General features: G+C 38.5%; 1 protein-coding gene across 7 annotated transcripts in view; it reads left to right on the top strand.

Annotated features, from left to right (window-relative positions):
- The window catches only part of RBMS1 (RNA binding motif single stranded interacting protein 1), a 241,111-nt gene that overhangs the window by 127,971 nt on the left and 91,489 nt on the right, over nt 1-21,651 (top strand). The window lies entirely within an intron of this gene.

Raw genomic sequence — 21,651 nt, 5'->3', positions numbered from 1 at the left:
TAATAAAAGGTTTCCAAGTTTTAGTCCTTGGACACTTAGTATTGACATCAGCTGAATGTTCATATATATATAAAAAAAAAAAAATACAGCATTTTTCTCTATAGAGTTGACTATTGGCATTTGAAAAGTAAGATGTGAAATTTTAAAAAATGTGTGGCTAGTATACGAGCAGATGAGTAATAAAATAAAGACTATATGCATATATAATGGGGGATATGAGATGTTTTGGGTGTTTATTTTTATTTTTTCTTTATTTTGGAGTAATGAACATGTTCTAAAATTGAATGTGGTGATGTGTGCACGACTGTATGATGGTACGGTGAGCCATTGATTGTATACTTTGGATGGATTATATAGTGTGTGAATATATATGTATATTTTAAATGTATGGCTCGCTCTTTTTCAAGAGTGTTTATTTTCTTTGGAAACACCCCATGAGGCCAGTCTACCCCATAATAAAAGGAATTGTAGCTGTCATTGTTCATCAGAAAGGTGAACTTCTAAAACTGTCCTAAATGTGTGTAAAACTCTTAATTCCAGCCGGGACAGTACTGGTCTGCCTGAATTAGCTTCTGTAGTTTCATGGTCCAGCTTGTTCACCCTTGTCCCTTTGGGAATAGGAACTCAGTTGTACGCTTTCTGAATGTTACCACGAGAAATGTATGAATGTGCATAAGGTTCTAAAGCAAATTTGCATTACATGATAATGTTGTCATGAATAGAATATAAATATGCTACTTTCTGCAGTTACATTAACTCAAGAAGTAAAAAGGCACTAATATAAACTAAAGAGTCAGAAGCTCTGTACGGTACAAAGATCATTGTGTAAAGACTAAAAGCATCTAATTACATTGAGCTATAAAAGCCTACAAATACAACAGCATTTTTAATTTATCCTAAGACAATAATAGTCCCTTACAAAAGGAATTTTTTTTAACCATTGAAGAAAATTTCTACTTGAGAATGTTTCCTGTTCCCTGAAAAATATTCCCATTTCAGAGCATAAGAGTGACAGCATCTCATTTCTGTGGGCCTAGGTAAAATTCACATCCATTATTTCTATGGGCAGTATTTCCATACTGGAATTAGAGAAACATCTGTCACTCCGTAAGGAGGGAGGTGGTGGCAATGGTTTTGCTTTGTTTTATGTTGAGAGAGGAGGTGTGGGATGATAGGTGATGCCTTTTTAGGATCTGGGAGAGCCTTCCAAAAGGCTATTACTGTTAGCACGCTCCATGTGCCTTCCCCAGGACATCTTTTTTGATTCCCCTTCTTGGACTTTAGCTTCAGTCGTTGGCTTCCAGGGCAATGAAATAATGCTCTGTCCCTCCTCCACCCCAGCTGGTCTGAGAACAAGTCCAGCTCTTAGGGTTTGTCATGTCTGGCAGGAGGCGGAGGGAAGTTTGCCAAGTGCGCCCTGCCCTGTTGCAGCTGTTTACGACCACAGATAGGCTTTTTGCTATCTTGTCTGCTGCTGGCCTTCACTGGTGTCTTCTTATGCTTTTGCAGCATAATTACAGGTAGGTAGAGCACAATAAAGCCTAAGGAGCTAAAGATACAACTTCGTAGAAAATGAAAGAATGAAGCTAACCCTGAAATTCGTGAGGTATGTGAGAAAGGTTGAGGATTTCAAAAGGCATATTATTCCTCAGCTGGTTTTTGATTATGTAAGGTGAATTTTAACATCAAGGAGACAGTGAAATAACCATAAAATATGAGTAATGTCATGTGTTATGCACAGAAAATATATACTTGAAAAATTAAGCCAGCAATTTTTTTATTGAAGGAAATTATATTCCAAATGCAGTTGAAGAGCCTTTTATCATTTCTTTTAGGAAATTCATTCTTTCTTTGTTGTTGGTCTGTTTGATGTATGTGGATCTTCTTAAAGTGTGTAAACATTATTCTCTTTGCTGTTATCAATAGCGGCAACAACTGTTTGCCATACACACTCTCTCCTATCATTTGCAAAGAAAGGCTCTTGCAAAATTCCAGGTTTGATTTTTAACTCGGATGGTAGTTTTCTTGATGTGTATCATACTGAGGTAAGGCATAACAGTAATAGAGATCTCTATCTTGACATCTACTAGAAGCTTCATTCGGTTTAACTCAGAGCATCTAATGAATACCAGATTAGACTTGCTGACAATTTTGTGTTTTAGAATGTAGAAAGAGTGAAAAGGGGCATTCCTCTTATGGACCTAACTGTTTCCAATAAAGAGTAACTAGTTGGAAGTGACAAGAACCTTAGAGGAAAGTAATTCATCCTAGAGTTTGAAAAATCCAGTGGATTTAATCAGAGATTTTAGAAAAGTTTATATATCAGAAACTTCTCAGGAAAGATAGGTGTAAATCCACAGCTCCAGGAAAGGAGATAAGTTTTAGAAACAAAAAATTTAACATTGTAACTACAAATTGACCTGATGAGGGGAAGAGGGGACAACAATTGAAACAAATAATTTGGCTCCCTATTTGGCTCCCTTGGGGGCTTGGATGTTGGCAGGTTGTCTAACAAAAAGATGGGAAAGGATACCCAAGAATATTTATAATATTTGCCCAGTGGTATGTAAACAATACATGACATTCAAAGGCAAGAATGACATGAAGCTTGTGAAAACTGGAGAGGAAAATAAAAAATATTTTTAAAAAAACTATGTTTAGAATACACAGATGCTATAGTGTTAGAAAATGACAGTTGAAAAGCAGATGTTATGATGTTAAAAGAAATGATGGTGACACCCTAAGTCAAAGAGGGGCTCACGGCACAGGAAAGGGTAGATCAGCTGTGATTAGGAGGAAGGGGGCATGTACCATAGGGGGTTCAGATTGGAGAACAACCAGTTCAGGTTATGAGGAACACCAGTAGAAAGGACCAGATGGGAGGTGAGAGTAGTAATGGTAAGAAGATGTGGATTAAAAGTAGATAAATTTTCTAGAAGCATTTAATGAAAGAATATGTCCAGCTCTAATTAATTTATAAATTGTGAAATTTCACAATTGTGAAATATAGAAAATCTTCTTGGAACCTCACAACTATTCCAGGCTGCTGCAGCTTTGCTACCTATTTCTAAAAGGTTATCTGCTCAAAAAGAGGACATCATTACTGTTAATGAACAGGTTTAGATAATAAAATGATCTGGATAACAGGATAGACTCATTTATTACCCCTTGACCTTCACACATTCTTAATTCTCTCCCTTCTCTAAAATCGAGCCAAACAGATACTCTCTTTGACTATACTACCATCTTATTTTTCTCATTCAAACTTCTCAGGCAAATCTCTAAACAAGTGAGTTGAAGGCTGTCGTTGGGTCTGTTTTCTTGCCACCATACCCTCTGCATTTTGCTGTCAAGCTCTCAACTAAACTTACGCTGGCATCTTTCACCTCCCTTGTTTTTTCTAGCTTTTTTCACTGTTATCCACCCCTCCTTCTCCACTGTTAGCCCTTTTGGCTTTGGTTTTCTTGGCAAGTTCCTCTGTAGCCCCATCCACCCAAAGGGTTATTCTCTACTGTTCCAATTTCCCCCTTGAATATCTTATTATCGCCTCAAATTTGACATCTTCCCCTCCTCCCTCTTCAAAATAGTGCTTTCCCAACATTTACTCTCCTAAACTTGAAGCTTTGGAGCTTTCTCTGTTATCCTCCTAGTCACCAATTCCTGTAAATTCTGTGGCCCTTCCTCTTCCTTCTCATTGCCAGAAGTCAGGTGGTCCATCCTCCCTCCCTACGGTGTAACAAGTGAGAACCATTTGTTTCGGCTGCTGCCTCACCTCAGAGGTGCCCACCCCACCCCCACTCCTTTATTCTTCGAGGCTAAGATCTCCCTGCCTCCTCCATGCCTGGACCACACTAATAAATCTCCTTTTTTTCTTTTTTTTTTTAAATGCACCATCATCTTAACAGCATATTATTTTCCTTACAGTTCTGTTTTCTGTGTACCCCACTATTTAGCAGCGTGTCTGACAGCATATAATGCTGAGAGCATATCATCTTCACGAATTTCTTACCTAGATTATAAAATCATTGTGGTCAAGGCTGCTAGCTTTTGGTACCCCAGAGGGTCTACCACATTGCTAGGTTAGTATCAGAATCTCAATTAATAGTCTGTAAAATGGATCAAATAATGCTTATATCATAATATTATGGTCAGGATTAAATCAAGGAATATAAGTAAAGTACCTGGTCCACTGTCTGGAACAGTGTTGCCACAGAGCAAATATTAGTCTTTTCCATTCCTTTTCTCCTCAATATCCTAACTACAAGAATAAGTTTAAATTGTATCTACCTTTAAAAATAAGGAGAAATTGTACCAGATTCTGAGCTTGAAAGTTGGGAAAGCCATGAACATGGGTTATGTTAATACATAACCTCCAACTTCCTCTCCTTGAGGCTTTTTTTTTGTTTTTGGTACTTAAAGAAGACTTGTTTCAGCCTCATGAGACTCATCCCTGATTATTCCCTGTCATAATAATTACTACTGCATGTAAAATCTTCCCTTATGTCCAAACAGTTTTTTTTTTGGGGGGGGGATGATGATTTGAAAACAGCATTTATGCGCAACTTTTTAGTCCATGCTTTTCTTCCTGAACTTCAGTGGTAGCAAATGTGTGAGTGTCTGTTGGCAAAGGTGAGATAGAGTAGAGGTTACCGTGGACTAGACATCATATGAAAAGTTGTGTCAACAACTTATTTTAAAGGAAACGGCAACCTATTGATATTAAACAAAACAAGGTGTTTCTGCCCCTTCAGCCTTCTACAACCTTCTCTCATTCCTAAACCACTCCTTGGCCAACCAAGTTCTTTCCCTTCATTCAGTCAATTTCTAAATGGTTTCAGAGTGTGCAGGTAATCATAATTTTAATATAAATGTGAAATTAAATCTAGCTTACAATATTGTAGCCTGTTAGTAATTAAAAGGAAATATTTTTGAAAGATAATCAGTTTCTCTGGTTGCAATAGCCAATATATTTTCATTTCCTGTCCCTTTTGTTCTGTTCTCTGCAAGTTTTCCTTATCCTTTTGCATACAATGCAGATCTTGAAAATTTGAAGCACAAGCAAGACAGGTCAATAGAGGGTAGACATAAACAATCAAACATCATTTAAAACAGAATAGAGTAAATATTATAATCAGTGCAGTGTTCTGGGAGAGGTCAGAGGGGGATGTCCTTAACCCTGATGTGAAGGGATTGGGGTAGGTTCCAGGGAGGAGACACCATCTCAGCCTCAAAAGACAAGGAAGAGTTCATGAAAAGTGGAAATTATATTGTCCCCCAGTCCTCAGAAAAAGCCCAGGAAGTGCAGGAGTGCTTGGATGTTGAGGAAAGCACAGAGGTCAGTTAGTGCTTAGATGACGTTTGGCAGTCATTCTCCAGAGTTGTTGGTGGTCAGAGTAGAGAGTGTGAGAACAGAGGGAGATGAGGCTGGAAATGCAGATTAGGGGTGTATGTTAGGACCTTAATTAATAAGCTAAAAATTTAGGAATCTACTCTTTTACTAACAGTGGAGTCAGCCCATTGGGGGGGATAGTGGCATATTTCTGGCATTGTTTTCCTCCTCGGGTGGTAATTCTGAAAAGAGTAGAAGGTTGGCTTGGACCCAGGGCAGTGATAGGAAATGGGGGAGAGGCCACAGGACTGTAGGGTGTCTGGGATAGATAGGAACAGGGGACTCGGCGCATGATTGGACTCAGGATAAAATAAGCTAGAAAATCAGCTGTTAGGTTTTAGCTCTGACTAAAGGGAAAACTTGAGTTCCATTAACTGAGATAGAGAACCGGTGCCAGCCCTCTGTAGTTTGCTTGCAGACCCTAAACTCCAGTCTCTCCTTCTGTTCCCCAAGGGTGGCCATACTTTCATTCAAATCATCCATTTCTAAGGCCCAATAAACTGAATGTTTTTCTGAAACCATAGTTTTTATTTTTTGAACACCAATTTTAAAAGAATATTTTAAATTTGGATTTTAAAAAACAAACTGGTGCAGCTATCAGGAAAATGGACACATTGAAATGGCTATATTGTTCTCTTTGTAACTCTAAAATTTTTTAAGTTGTCTATCTCTATCCAGGAATAAAATGATCATCTTCCTTTTTAGTCCAATATAATTAGGCTACTTTTACAGTAAAATTTGAAAGTGAAAGTATTCTAGTAAAATGAATGTGTTTTTTATGCTGAGTCACCTTTTACCTTATTATGAATTTACTTTCAAAACTTACTCTGAAAGTAACAATGGACCTGCCAGATCCAGTATTCTGAAATCCCTAGGTAAATATGATAAGTCTTTAGAATTTATGGAAACTACGTGTAATGGGAGAGACCTTAGATTCAGGACAGAACAGTGATCCTGTGATGAAGTAGGAAAATCATTCCATCCAAAAGGAATCCAGTTCTGACTTTTAAATTGAAGAGAATTTGGAACCACTTGACCAAAGTTAATTCAATTATATACTCAAGTTTATACAGATGACTGAATCCAAGAAACCTGAATGCACCTTTAGTAATTACATTTATTTTAAAGAAAACACACACACATACTCCACACATATTCCACACAGGAATATTCAGATAGCTACTGTTCTGGTTTGCTAATGCTGCCATTATGCAAAATACCAGAAATCGATTGGCTTTTATAAAGGGGATTTATTAAGTTACAAATTTACAGTTCTAAGGCCATAAAAATGTCCAAACTAAGACATCAGCAAGATGATACCTTCACTGAAGGAGGCCAGTGGCGTCCAGAAAACCTGTTAGCTGGGAAGGCTCATGGCTGGCATCTGCTGATCCCTGGTTGTGTTGCAGCTCCTCTCCCAGCTCTTAGGCGTTCTTGGTTCTTTCTCTCTAAGCGCCTGGGAGTCCTGTCTTAACATATCCCAGGGCAAAATCTGGGCTTCATCTCTTAGTTAAACGTCCTTCTGTCTGCTCTGCAAGCATGTCTGATCTAAGCATCAGTGTCAGCAAGGTCTGGGCCTGTGTGGCTCCTTTTTTTTTTTTTTTTTTTTATTAAATTCAGTTTTATTGAAATACATTCACACACCATACAATCATCCATGATATACAATCCACTGTCCACAGTATAACATAGTTATGCGTTCATCACCACAATCTATCTCTGAACATTTTCCTTACATCAGAAAGAACCAGAACAAGAATAAAAAATAAAAGTGAAAAAAAGAACACCCGAGAGGCGGGGCAAGATGGCAGACTGGTGAGCTGTATGTTTTAGTTACTCCTCCAGGAAAGTAGGTAAAAAGCCAGGAACTGCGTGGACTGGACACCACAGAGCAATCTGTCTTTGGGCATACTTCATACAACACTCATGAAAACGTGGAACTGCTGAGATCAGCGAAATCTGTAAGTTTTTGCGGCCAGGGGACCCGCGCCCCTCCCTGCCAGGCTCAGTCCCGGGGGAGGAGGGGCTGTCAGCTCCAGGAAGGAGAAGGGAGAATTGCAGTGGCTGCTCTCATCGGAAACTCATTCTACTGATTCAAACTCCAACCATAGATAGACTGAGGCCAGACACCAGAGACTCTGAGAGCAGCCAGCCCAGCAGAGAGGAGACGGGCATAGAAGGAAAACAACACGAGAAGCTCCAAAGTAAAAGCAGAGGATTTTTGGAGTTCTGGTGAACACAGAAAGGGGAAGGGCGGAGATCAGGCCTTGAGGCGCATATGCAAATCCCGAAGCAAGGCTGATCTCTCTGCCCAGGGCACCTTTCCTTAATGGCCCTGGTTGCTTTGTCTATTAGCATTTCAATAACCCATTAGATCTCTGAGGAGGGGCCGTTTTTTTTTTTTTTTTTTTTTTTTTTAAATCCTTTTTGCTTTTTCTAAAACAATTACTCTAAGAAGCTCAATACAGAAAGCTTCAAAGAATTGAAATTTGGGCACGTCAAGTCAAGAGCAGAACTAAGAGAGCTCTGAGACAAAAGGCAATAATCCAGTGGCTGAGAAAATTCACTAAACAACACAACTTCCCAAGAAAAGGGGGGTGTCCGCTCACAGCCACCATCCTGGTGGACAGGAAACACTCCTGCCCATCGCCAGCCCCATAGCCCAGAGCTGCCCCAGACAACCCAGTGTGACGGAAGTGCTTCAAATAACAGGCACACACCACAAAACTGGGCGTGGACATTAGCCTTCCCTGCAACCTCAGCTGAATGTCCCAGAGCTGGGAAGGGGGAGCAGTGTGAATTAACAGAGCCCCATTCAGCCATCATTTGAGCAGACTGGGAGCCTCCCAACACAGCCCAGCAGCCCAGAACTGCCCTGGGGGGACGGCACTCACCTGTGACATAGCACAGTCATCCCTCAACAGAGGACCCGGGGTGCACAGCCTGGAAGAGGGGCCCACTTGCAAGTCTCAGGAGCCATATGCCAATACCAAAGACTTGTGGGTCAGTGGCAGAGACAAACTGTGGCAGGACTGAACTGAAAGATTAGACTATTGCAGTAGCTTTAAAACTCTAGGATCATCAGGGAGATTTGATTGTTAGGGCCACCCCCCCTCCCCGACTGCCCAGAAACACGCCCCACATACAGGGCAGGCAACACCAACTACACACGCAAGCTTGGGACACCAATTGGGCCCCACAAGACTCACTCCCCCACTCACCAAAAAGGCTAAGCAGGGGAGATCTGGCTTGTGGAGAACAGGTGGCTCGTGGACGCCACCTGCTGGTTAGTTAGAGAAAGTGTACTCCACGAAGCTGTAGATCTGATAAATTAGAGATAAGGACTTCAACTGGTCTACAAACCCTAAAGAACCCTATCAAGGACAGCAAATGCCACGAGGCCAAAAACAACAGAAAATTATAAAGCATATGAAAAAACCAGACGATATGGATAACCCAAGCCCAAGCACCCAAATCAAAAGACCAGAAGAGACACACCTAGAGCAGCTACTCAAAGAACTAAAGATGAACAATGAGACCCTAGTACGGGATATGAAGGAAATCAAGAAGACCCTAGAAGAGCATAAAGAAGACATTGCAAGACTAAATAAAAAAATGGATGATCTTATGGAAATTAAAGAAACTGTTGACCAAATTAAAAAGATTCTGGACACTCATAGTACAAGACTAGAGGAAGTTGAACAACGAATCAGTGACCTGGAAGATGACAGAATGGAAAATGAAAGCATAAAAGAAAGAATGGGGAAAAAAATTGAAAAACTCGAAATGGACCTCAGGGATATGATAGATAATATGAAGCGTCCGAATATAAGACTCATTGGTGTCCCAGAAGGGGAAGAAAAGGGTAAAGGTCTAGGAAGAGTATTCAAAGAAATTGTTGGGGAAAACTTCCCAAATCTTCTAAACAACATAAATACACAAATCATAAATGCTCAGCGAACTCCAAATAGAATAAATCCAAAAAAACCCACTCCGAGACATATACTGATCACACTGTCAAACATAGAAGAGAAGGAGCAAGTTCTGAAAGCAGCAAGAGAAAAGCAATTCACCACATACAAAGGAAACAGCATAAGACTAAGTAGTGACTACTCAGCAGCCACCATGGAGGCGAGAAGGCAATGGCACGATATATTTAAAATTCTGAGAGAGAGGAATTTCCAGCCAAGAATACTTTATCCAGCAAAGCTCTCCTTCAAATTTGAGGGAGAGCTTAAATTTTTCACAGACAAAGAAATGCTGAGAGAATTTGCTAACAAGAGACCTGCCCTACTGGAGATACTAAAGGGAGCCCTACAGACAGAGAAACAAAGACAGGACAGAGAGACTTGGAGAAAGGTTCAGTACTAAAGAGATTCGGTATGGGTACAATAAAGGATATTAATAGAGAGAGGGAAAAATATGGCAAACATAATCCAAAGGATAAGATGGCCGATTCAAGAAATGCCTTCACGGTTTTAACGTTGAATGTAAATGGATTAAACTCCCCAATTAAAAGATATAGATTCGCAGAATGGATCAAAAAAAATGAACCATCAATATGTTGCATACAAGAGACTCATCTTAGACACAGGGACACAAAGAAATTGAAAGTGAAAGGATGGAAAAAAATATTTCATGCAAGCTACAGCCAAAAGAAAGCAGGTGTAGCTATATTAATCTCTGATAAAATAGACTTCAAATGCAGGGATGTTTTGAGAGACAAAGAAGGCCACTACATACTAATAAAAGGGGCAATTCAGCAAGAAGAAATAACAATCGTAAATGTCTATGCACCCAATCAAGGTGCCACAAAATACATGAGAGAAACATTGGCAAAACTAAAGGAAGCAATTGATGTTTCCACAATAATTGTGGGAGACTTCAACACATCACTCTCTCCTATAGATAGATCAACCAGACAGAAGACCAATAAGGAAATTGAAAACCTAAACAATCTGATAAATGAATTAGATTTAACAGACATCTACAGGACATTACATCCCAAATCACCAGGATACACATACTTTTCTAGTGCTCACGGAACTTTCTCCAGAATAGATCATATGCTGGGACATAAAACAAGCCTCAATAAATTTAAAAAGATTGAAATCATTCAAAGCACATTCTCTGACCACAATGGAATACAATTAGAAGTCAATAACCATCAGAGACTTAGAAAATTCACAAATACCTGGAGGTTAAACAACACACTCCTAAACAATCAGTGGGTTAAAGAAGAAATAGCAAGAGAAATTGCTAAATATATAGAGACGAATGAAAATGAGAACACAACATACCAAAACCTATGGGATGCAGCAAAAGCAGTGCTAAGGGGGAAATTTATAGCACTAAACGCATATATTAAAAAGGAAGAAAGAGCCAAAATCAAAGAACTAATGGATCAACTGAAGAAGCTAGAAAATGAACAGCAAACCAATCCTAAACCAAGTAGAAGAAAAGAAATAACAAGGATTAAAGCAGAAATAAATGACATAGAGAACAAAAAAACAATAGAAAGGATAAATATCACCAAAAGTTGGTTCTTTGAGAAGATCAACAAGATTGACAAGCCCCTAGCTAGACTGACAAAATCAAAAAGAGAGAAGACCCATATAAACAAAATAATGAATGAAAAAGGTGACATAACTGCAGATCCTGAAGAAATTAAAAAAATTATAAGAGGATATTATGAACAACTGTATGGCAACAAACTGGATAATGTAGAAGAAATGGACAATTTCCTGGAAACATATGAACAACCTAGACTGACCAGAGAAGAAATAGAAGACCTCAACCAACCCATCACAAGCAAAGAGATCCAATCAGTCATCAAAAATCTTCCCACAAATAAATGCCCAGGGCCAGATGGCTTCACAGGGGAATTCTACCAAACTTTCCAGAAAGAACTGACACCAATCTTACTCAAACTCTTTCAAAACATTGAAAAAAATGGAACACTACCTAACTCATTTTATGAAGCTAACATCAATCTAATACCAAAACCAGGCAAAGATGCTACAAAAAAGGAAAACTACCGGCCAATCTCCCTAATGAATATAGATGCAAAAATCCTCAACAAAATACTTGCAAATCGAATCCAAAGACACATTAAAAAAATCATACACCATGACCAAGTGGGGTTCATTCCAGGCATGCAAGGATGGTTCAACATCAGAAAAACAATCAATGTATTACAACACATTAAAAACTCGAAAGGGAAAAATCAATTGATCATCTCAATAGATGCTGAAAAAGCATTTGACAAAATCCAACATCCCTTTTTGATAAAAACACTTCAGAAGGTAGGAATTGAAGGAAACTTCCTCAACATGATAAAGAGCATATATGAAAAACCCACAGCCAGCATAGTACTCAATGGTGAGAGACTGAAAGCCTTCCCTCTAAGATCAGGAACAAGACAAGGATGCCCGCTGTCACCACTGTTATTCAACATTGTGCTGGAAGTGCTAGCCAGGGCAATCCGGCAAGACAAAGAAATAAAAGGCATCCAAATTGGAAAAGAAGAAGTAAAACTGTCATTGTTTGCAGATGATATGATCTTATATCTAGAAAACCCTGAGAAATCAACGATACACCTACTAGAGCTAATAAACAAATTTAGCAAAGTAGCGGGATACAAGATTAATGCACATAAGTCAGTAATGTTTCTATATGCTAGAAATGAACAAACTGAAGAGACACTCAAGAAAAAGATACCATTTTCAATAGCAACTAAAAAAATCAAGTACCTAGGAATCAACTTAACCAAAGATGTAAAAGACCTATACAAAGAAAACTACATAACTCTACTAAAAGAAATAGAAGGGGACCTTAAAAGATGGAAAAATATTCCATGTTCATGGATAGGAAGGCTAAATGTCATTAAGATGTCAATTCTACCCAAACTCATCTACAGATTCAATGCAATCCCAATCAAAATTCCAACAACCTACTTTGCAGACTTGGAAAAGCTAGTTATCAAATTTATTTGGAAAGGGAAGATGCCTCGAATTGCTAAAGACACTCTAAAAAAGAAAAACGAAGTGGGAGGACTTACACTCCCTGACTTTGAAGCTTATTATAAAGCCACAGTTGCCAAGACAGCATGGTACTGGCACAAAGATAGACATATAGATCAATGGAATCGAATTGAGAATTCAGAGATAGACCCTCAGATCTATGGCCGACTGATCTTTGATAAGGCCCCCAAAGTCACCGAACTGAGCCATAATGGTCTTTTCAACAAATGGGGCTGGGAGAGTTGGATATCCATATCCAAAAGAATGAAAGAGGACCCCTACCTCACCCCCTACACAAAAAAAAAAAAAAAAAAAAAAAAAAAAGAACACCCAAATCATCCCCCCATCCCACCCCATTTGTCCTTTAGTTTTTATCCCCATTTTTTACTCATCCATACACTAGATAAAGGGGGTGTGATCCACAAGGTCTTCACAATCACACTGTCACCCCTTGTAATCTACATTATTATATAATTGTCTTCAGGAGTCCAGACTGCTGGGTTGGAGTTCAGTAGCTTCAGGTATTTACTTCTAGCTATTCCAATACATTAAAGCCTAAGAGGTGTTATCTATATAGCGCATAAGAATGTCCACCAGAGTGACCTCTCGACTCCATTTGGAATCTCTCAGTGTGTGGCTCTTTTTAAAGGACTTCAGTAAACTAATCAAGACCCACGCTGAATGGGTGGGGTCAAATCTCCATGGAAATATTCAATGAAGAGGCCACATCCTAATCAGAAAGTTTAATAAATCTGCCCCCACAAGATTGCTTTAAAGAATATGGCTTTTGGGGGGGGCATAAGATATCCAAACTGGCACAGCTACACAAAACAGACATAAAAGACATAGACCAGGAGTTTTATTGTCTGTGTTCAGCATCACCCTAAAGTAAGGCATCTGAGTCTTACAAACCCAAAGCTCTTGAAGTAGGGTTAAATTAGAAGCTACTATAAGGAAATGATCTTGCTTGAAGGTATAATTTACTCTTCAAATGTTGTCTTCCAGGCAAGTTGTTAAGTAGAGTTTTGTTGGTGGTGGTGCTGGTGATAGTAATTGTGGTGTTACATCATAGGCACCAACGAGGAAAGTCTGATGGATTGTTTTTTCTTTAGTATCCAATATATTGCAAATAATATGAGACTTGGGCATGTTGAGTGGTATTATATTCCATAGTCATTTAGCTTTTGGTTTTTTTAAAATTACAGTTTACAAGGGTACCAAAAATTATGTAGTATATTTTTCTTTCTCATATTTCTTTGAAAGACAAGTAGAAAACTAAAAAAAAAAAAAGAAAAAGAAAAGTGGAAAAATCATTCTCTCATTAAAAGTATATGCCTTTTTTTAAAAAAATAATTTTCTTTACTAACTGCTATATTTTTTTAATCTTCACATGAAGTGAAGTTAAGGTGATGAGTTTTCAACATAAAATTAATCATAGAAAATCATGCCATTTCTGTTTCTATTACTATTAGATAGCTTTTCACCCATTTGTAAACTTTGTATTATAAATAATAAGATTCCTTGTAAGTTCCAAATGTTTCGGTTCTGTTAAACAGCTAATTTTTACCCTCTTGAAAATGCTTTCTTCTCTGATAGCTCTAGAAGAGCTTGCTCCTATTATTGCTAGCAAAGAGCCAAATTAGAGCTGTGTTAAATAAATAATACACGGAGGGCTTAAATCAAGGAACATGGGCATTTTGCTGAAAAGTGTGATCTACAACATGAAGTTTTCAGATGGTCTCATCCTTTTAAAAAGGCATGCCAGTCTCCTGAGTCAGAATGTTGAGTCACTGACTGTCATTTAACACTCTCATCATGGACAGTATTCCAGTAAGGTTTCATATAGTCAAAGAGCTTAACACATGAATTAGAGACTGACCAAATATATATATATATATATATATATATATAATCTTCGTGATTTTTTTTCTCGAAGTGGAAGTCAGAGCGGATTTGAGAGCATAGTTGCAGTAGTGTATTTAACTGACTCTTCTTCCGCATTCACTTCCTAGATGAGCCATAAAGAGTAATTTATTTGCTCCTGTTAGCTGCTGAATTTCCCTTCTTAGTATGGAAGAATTCTAGCACTTCAGGAATAATTTGGGCACAGTAGATCTTTGACATACCAAGTTATAGTCTGAAGACTTTTGGAAATCCCAAAAGTTCACAAAGAAGATACTTTTAGCATCAAACCCCCCACCCCCCAACCCTCCCCGAAGGAAATAACTACTTTCCAGTAGAGAACCATGTGTTTCTTAGACCTCTCTACTTTCTGTGCAATTTTGTTATTAGAGCTGTCAGGTGACTTTTTTTGTTTGTTTTTGAGGAGAGTGACCAATTTCTATAAGTTAGCACAATATTTAATTCCTCCCTGAGTTACTGCATACACAGAGCAAAACTTGGTGATGGGCTATACTCATGTACTGTCTCCATGACTCACCTGCCTCTGTGTAAGCAGGCTCACAATTCAAAACGTGACTCAGTGAAACATTTTATACCAAGGATAAATGAGAAAATGTAGTTATATAGGTCATAGTCTTTCAGTATAGCTCATGAGTAATTGAAACCTCAAATGTTAAATTTACTGTTGCTAACTACCTACCCTATGGTATGCCTGAGTTTGATTCTTCAGACATTTAGATAGAAAATCTCAGTTATATCCATTTTCTAATTTATCCTTGGTTAGAAATTGCTGGTAAGCATGGATTTTTAGGGATTTAGCCCATGCTTGTTGTCAGCTGGCTACTTTTTTAGGATTTCTTTTTGTTATTGCTAGGCATACTGAAGAGCCCTACTCCACCATATTTTGCCCAAGTACTGTGCAAGCTATTGGCAGGCCAAGTTTAACATTAGCTTTAGCAGAAGTTAATTAGGAAGCAAGCACTGAAAATATTAAGCATGACCACAATTAAAAAAAGAAATCATCCTTTCTCTCTGAGTGCAGATGGAATTTACTTTATGTACATTCGGTTTATTCCTTTATATGAACCTTGAATTTCTTTAGCAGTAGCTTTTGCCCGGGGTGGGGTGGGGGTGGGGCATGTGGGGAGTAGGGAGGAGTTGTAAACTGTTACCTGAAGGTAAAGGGCAATGCTATCAGGAATAAAAGCCTCTAAAATCTATATTTGGCCATTGTGCTTGGTTTTATTTAGAATTTCTTTATTGGGTTACCATGAATCTTAGAAATTTGCAACCTCTTCCTTCATCTTTTCCCATCTTCATTTCAAAATGAATATGAAAAAATCCTGTGTAAAATGTAAAGCACCTAAGTAATGCTAGCAACTAGCATTTGTCAAATGTCTACTGTGTGCCAGTGACTGTGCCAAGTTATGTAATCCTTAGAACAACTTTATACGCAGTATCTCCATTTAAAAATTTGAAGTTGAAAGAGCTTTCTCTTCCTCATTGCTGAAGAATAACACAGCTAGTCATGGTGAAGACGGGACTTAGGTTCTGGCAGTCCAACTCCAGTCTCTGAACCACTATGCTTTACTTCTTCCCCAAATGTACCCTGAGCACCAGTTTGTTATTCTCACCCTTCCCTCATCAGCACCCATGCCCCTCAGTTTGCCACAAGCTACAAAAAGACCAGGGATTTACACATGATAGATTTAACAGGATTCTGTAATGAGCTTCCTTTAAGTCCACTTGAATATTCATCAAAATCAAAAATTCAAAGTAAAGGCAGTAGAAAAGAGGAGGAACCCATCTTTCTGGACAATCCCTTTTAATGTAGCTGCCCAAAGTGCAACTCTGCAAGATTACACAGCACAGAGAAGGTACATAATGCGTAATTTGCTTGATGCCTTAGAGGGTTAATGCATATACAAAAATAAACTTGCTTTTAGGGATCACTGTCTGAAAATCCTAACAGCACTGCTTTAGAAAATAATGGGTTTCTAGTAGCATTACAATTTTACCATGAATATAAATCTGATTAAAACATAAGACTAAGCCACTTTGGGGGAGAAATGAAACAAGTAGAAGTGGGTGGTGAATCCTACTTTTATCTAATTTAACAAATATTTATCAAACATCATACTAGTGATTTTGGTAGGTACTCTACTAAGATACATTTCATGCCTTTAAGAAGGTTCTTGTCTTGAAAAGAAAATGAACTTCATGTGTGTTATAGACCAGAATGAAACATTATCAAGTGGGAGGTATGAAGTGCCACAGAGATTAGAAAGTAGGGAGTGGTCACATGTGATTAGAGCATCAGGAAAAGCTTGGCGTTTGCATTAGTCTCCAGGGTGGGGTGAAGAGCCCGAGCCCAGGATTGAAGAACAACTGGCTTGGCCACCTGCCTTGTCTTTATTTGTTGGGGCTGTATCATGGTAGATCTTGAAAGCCAGAGAAAGGTTTGTGCGTTTCTGGGAAAGTAGAGTATAGAAACTGCCTCAGATTTGCTCTTGATGGAATGTGAAGTAAGGCATGGGTTTAAGGAGAAAGATGATTCAAGGATGAGTGTAAAATTTTGAGTCTAGGAAACTGAGAGCTTATTTTTTTCTTGTCTGGGAATTCTCATCCACTCTCAGGGGAGACTTTTCATATTGAGTGCGTGTTTGCTTTATGAGTTTTTGTGTTTTTGGCATGGCTATTAAATGGAAAGAAGTAGTGCTTCAATTTCAGTCTGGTGAATTTTAAATGCAGAAGAAAGACTAGTAATTAAACCTATTTATTTGTCAGTTGGAATAGACTTACTCATTTGTTATTCACTGATCATTAGAAACTTTCAGTTGATAATAGAATCTTTATGGCCAACAGTGAGAAGAGCTATATATTCCTAGAATGCTTAAGTGTTTTCTTACATTTTTTATGGTTCACTTTGAGGGGTTTAAACTTGGGGGGAAAAAGTTGCTTTTTGTTTAATAAACAAAGAAATGGCCTGCACTTTGCAGCTCCCTTGATTAGGATCAGTTGGCTTCAGACCTGAGACTTTTGAGAAGGGATTGTCTAGGAGAGCATGGAACTGATTGGAAGAATAGGACGATGAGTTGCCCTAAAAAGGGTATCTAGAATTAGTGAGGGAGTAGACTCATGACTCAGACAAACCTGACCAAGTTCATGGCCCTGCTGTGGGACATACCTCCATCTCCACCTTGTCTTCTATGCCCTTGCCCACCTGGCCATTCTTAGGTCCAGGTTTGAACTTGTCTAAATTGCTTATGTGCCCAGGATTTCTTGTCTTCCTCATTTTCTCTTTATGCCATAGCATCTTCCTGCCCTGTACCAAGTGCTAAATGTCAATGAAAGAACCTGAACAGCAGACCAACATTTTTTTGAGCATCAACATTTACATGCATAATTTTAGATTTCCAACTTTACAAAGGCCACTTTCCTATAGTATGAGGACTGTTTCTTTAAAGATGAAACAAAGAGGCAGTCATTTGTGGTCCTAGAAGCAGACGAAGCCTGCTAGCCTTTTTGGACAGATGCACTTACCTTTGCCAATCATTTTTCCAAAACATTTCATCTTCACCCCAAAATCCAGTCCATGAATTATGGAAATATTATTGTTATTGCCTCTTAGTGTAAGGCATAGCTTTCTCTCCAATTCTTCATCTACTGAAATGGCTCTATGTGATTATTCTTAGCTGGCTAGAAAATACTTTGTTTCTTAGATTTTTTTGTATCATCCCTTTTTTTCATTGTCCTTAAAATTTGATACCATGCAGTTGTTAAAAGCCATACTATTTTATTTGTCCAAGTTTTTTGAAGCGAAAGAATTGGAGCATCTATGTGATCAAAAATGTATTGAACTGTTTTCATCTCCAGTCTGAATTACAGACCTTTATATCTCTTCTAGTCCAGTGGCTGTTTACTAGGAGTGCTCACCAATTAAAATTGTGCATACCCAAGGCCCTTCTTCAGCAGATTTTGTGTCAGAAGACTCAGAGATACACGTGGAGAGAGGTGGACAGTGTGACACACAGGAAGAAAACAGGCTCTGGAGTGTTCAGGCTGGCTCTTCCACTTGCTTGGGCAAATTTCTTAACCATTCTGTGCCCCAGTTTCCTCACCTGTGAAATCAGGATAATAATAGCACCTGCAACACAGGGTTTTGGGGGGAACTAAGTGAGTTAATACCAGTAAAGTGCACAGAACGTACTCTGGCACGTATTACTGTTAGCTGCTATTGTTGTGTTTTTTAAAATCTCTTTTCTCCTGGAGTTTCTGATGTTCAGTCCCAGTTAAAAGCTTCCAGTTTAGTCCCTTTCTGTTACAATTGAGAAATCTGAGGCTCAGAGAGGGTTAGATGACTTTCTCTGAGTCACAGAACAAGGAAGTGGCAGGCCTGGAAATGCAACTCATGTCTCCTGACTTTGAATCCAGAGCTCAAATGTCACACTGCCTCTTTCCTCAATTGAAAATAGAATTGGTCCTCCTCACCATTTATCATATTCCATTTTTCTAGATTCCGTTGGTAAGAGTGAATTTCTGGAGCAGCTCTTTGTTAATAATTCTTTCCCTCTCCTTCATTTTCATTGCCTCTCTGGGCCTCCTCTGTCTCGGTGGTAAAGTGACCATCTGTTGAAGCACCACCTATCTTGATTTGCCTCTTTATTTTTCATGAGAGGATGTAAATCTATCCTCAGATCTGTCTTTAATATCAGTATGAAACATCTTGCCAAAGAACTTAACTTAGTCCTCTCTACTGCCCAACTCTTGTCAAAAGCTGTTGTAAGAAATCAGATTTCTAAAGAATTGCCTGGAGGATTTGCAGTTCATTTGTTCATTGCCGAGCTTCCCAACCTTGTCATGGCACACAGAGAAAAGGATAATATTTATACGGCACTTGGGGTAAATGGAAGAGGGTGCTCATTGTTGGAGGCGTTAAGCCCCATCGAATTTCCCAGGGCTGATGGGATAATATCTCCTCCCAGCTCTAACAGAACTGTCCCAGCAGGGAGTTTTCAAATTTTTTTTCTGTAGAAAAGACCTTTCATCAAATGAAATCTTAAACAGAACTATATATGCAAAAAAGTTAAAAGTAGTATTTTTAATATATAATTTATAAGTACAAATATACATTTATAAGACTCATCAGGAAGAGCAGTGAGGCAATTTTGATGAATTCAGAAACTTGAGATCAGGGATTTTGTATGACAGTTGCAGAACAGTATCAGCAACCTAATATATCTAATTCATTTATGTATTTCATTTTGGTTGTACAGTATTCAGAAAATCTTTATTGACATCCATGAGTAGTGACAAAAGGTAAAAATTCTTTAACAGCTCATTTTACCTTAGGATCCTCTTGAGATATGTTGATCTAGAAATTGTAAAGAACAGGGAATTTTGTGTTTCAAGGTTGAATCCTTAATAATACAGCTGTTCACATTCTTCCTAACAGATATAAACATCAGACCAGTAGCACCTAAAAAGTACAATCAGTACCAATCTTATGAGGCTACTTGATTATAATCCAACATGGTAGGCAGTTATTTATTACTGTACAGCCTGGTGAGGGTGTGTTTTAACTAGTTGTACCCGCTGCTGGCTGGTATTTATTTGAACACAGTCCCTTTGTGGGTCTTTGTACAATTTTATACGACTGGACATGTGCAGGCTTGAATTTCTAAAAGAGTACCAATGTAGAGCTATAACTTTCCTAATCAGTGACTCATTTATAAGAAGTTCCAATGTACATGAAGAGATGGCAGGCAGCACAGTCCAGGGTCTGAACTTGAAGTGAATTAATCTGGAATTGGTCATCAATGTGTTAAAATGAGGTGTGCCATATATTTACCTGTGTTTACTGTTTATTATTTGCTTTTGCATTAATACCTAAGAAATAGAATTCAAATGGAAAATTGCTGGGACTCCTAAAATAGCACCTCTTCAGAGCCCAGTTTGAAAACTACTGTTCAGGGATGTAGCAAAGACATCAGTGAGCCTTGTTTGTTAACCAGGTTGCTTTTTGCCCTCATAGAGTTCCCAGACCTGTACTCGGGCCCCAGATGGTCAGTGTGATGTTGCACATGGTTGGGGTGTGGCCCTTACAAGGACCCACAGGAGGATCTCCTTCTGGCCTCAGAGGCAGGGAAACCAGAACTTTTCCTGAGCCCCAGACTTGCCCTACTCCAGTGAATGCACAACTTCATAACTGTTATATTTCCTTCTTATTTTTACCACTAAGAAGTTCTGAGTCAAATTTGCATCTGACATTGACGGCTTTGCAGGACATTACTTTCTGGTTCCCGTATTACGTATTATAACTCTATTCCTGGGTTCACTTTCTCACTCCATCCTTATTTTCTCTTCACCTTGGACTCTGTATCTGTTTCTGTGTTGTGGTGTTGTATGTATTTTTGCCAGCAGCCTCAAACTTTTTTGGAAAGAAGTATAAAAAATGTTTTTCCTGGTCTCTATTTGACTACCCCTTTTAAAATCATGGTAGAAGGAACGTTGCTTGGTCGTCTTCTCTTGGCAGTTTGTATAGCAATCACTATTCTTATCAAAGTGGTTCACTTGGGAAAGCTGGTATTTTTGAAAATATCTAATGGCATTTCCATAGGAAAGGAAAATCTGTCCCTTCTCTTAGTGGTACAACAGTTCACTGAACTGTCAAACATTAAAATCAGCAAATATGCAATAATCGGGATTTCTGGCAGCTTTTAGCATGAATGTCATCTTTAGTTGAAGGAAGGTTTTTAAATGGGCTTTTCTTTTATGCATTCTCACTTGGAATTCACTTTGACCTTGATTTCATTGTCCTTTTTAGTGTTTTCAGATGGAAAACACTTAGTACCTTGCCTGGATATATGTTTAAGCTACGGAAGTTTGTTTTGCCTAAGTCTTGGTTGCTCAGAAATTACAATTCAAAATTGTTGGTTCTAGTTTATGAACTCCTGTGGGCTATCTATCTGCTTTATTTTCTACAATGAATTCCTTTGATGAATTCCCAGACTTGAACTTGAAGGAACATTCTTCCAGAGATAAATAGTTCATCATTCCATAGTTGTTAGTTTCCTTCCTTCTTCTCCCCTCTTGTCCTTTCTTTTTGGGTGTCTGTTCTGACAGCACCAGCCTGTACTGGGCTTGCATAGACAGTAATGATATTGGTTATGAATTTTTCAGGCTGGGAGATTGTTTTTAGTTATTTCTATGGTCAGTCTCTACCCCCAATCTTATTATATAGATTTAATGGTTTTCTGACCTTGATATTGGAGACCAAGGGCTCTTCCATGGATCCCACTGCTAGCAAATGTCCAGGACAAAAGAATTTTAATACTG

This window comes from Choloepus didactylus, chromosome 9 (assembly GCF_015220235.1).
Source record: "Choloepus didactylus isolate mChoDid1 chromosome 9, mChoDid1.pri, whole genome shotgun sequence".
Taxonomy (NCBI): Eukaryota; Metazoa; Chordata; class Mammalia; order Pilosa; family Megalonychidae; genus Choloepus; species Choloepus didactylus.
Note: the sequence above shows the minus strand (reverse complement) of the source record. Positions and strands in the feature narration are given on the sequence as shown.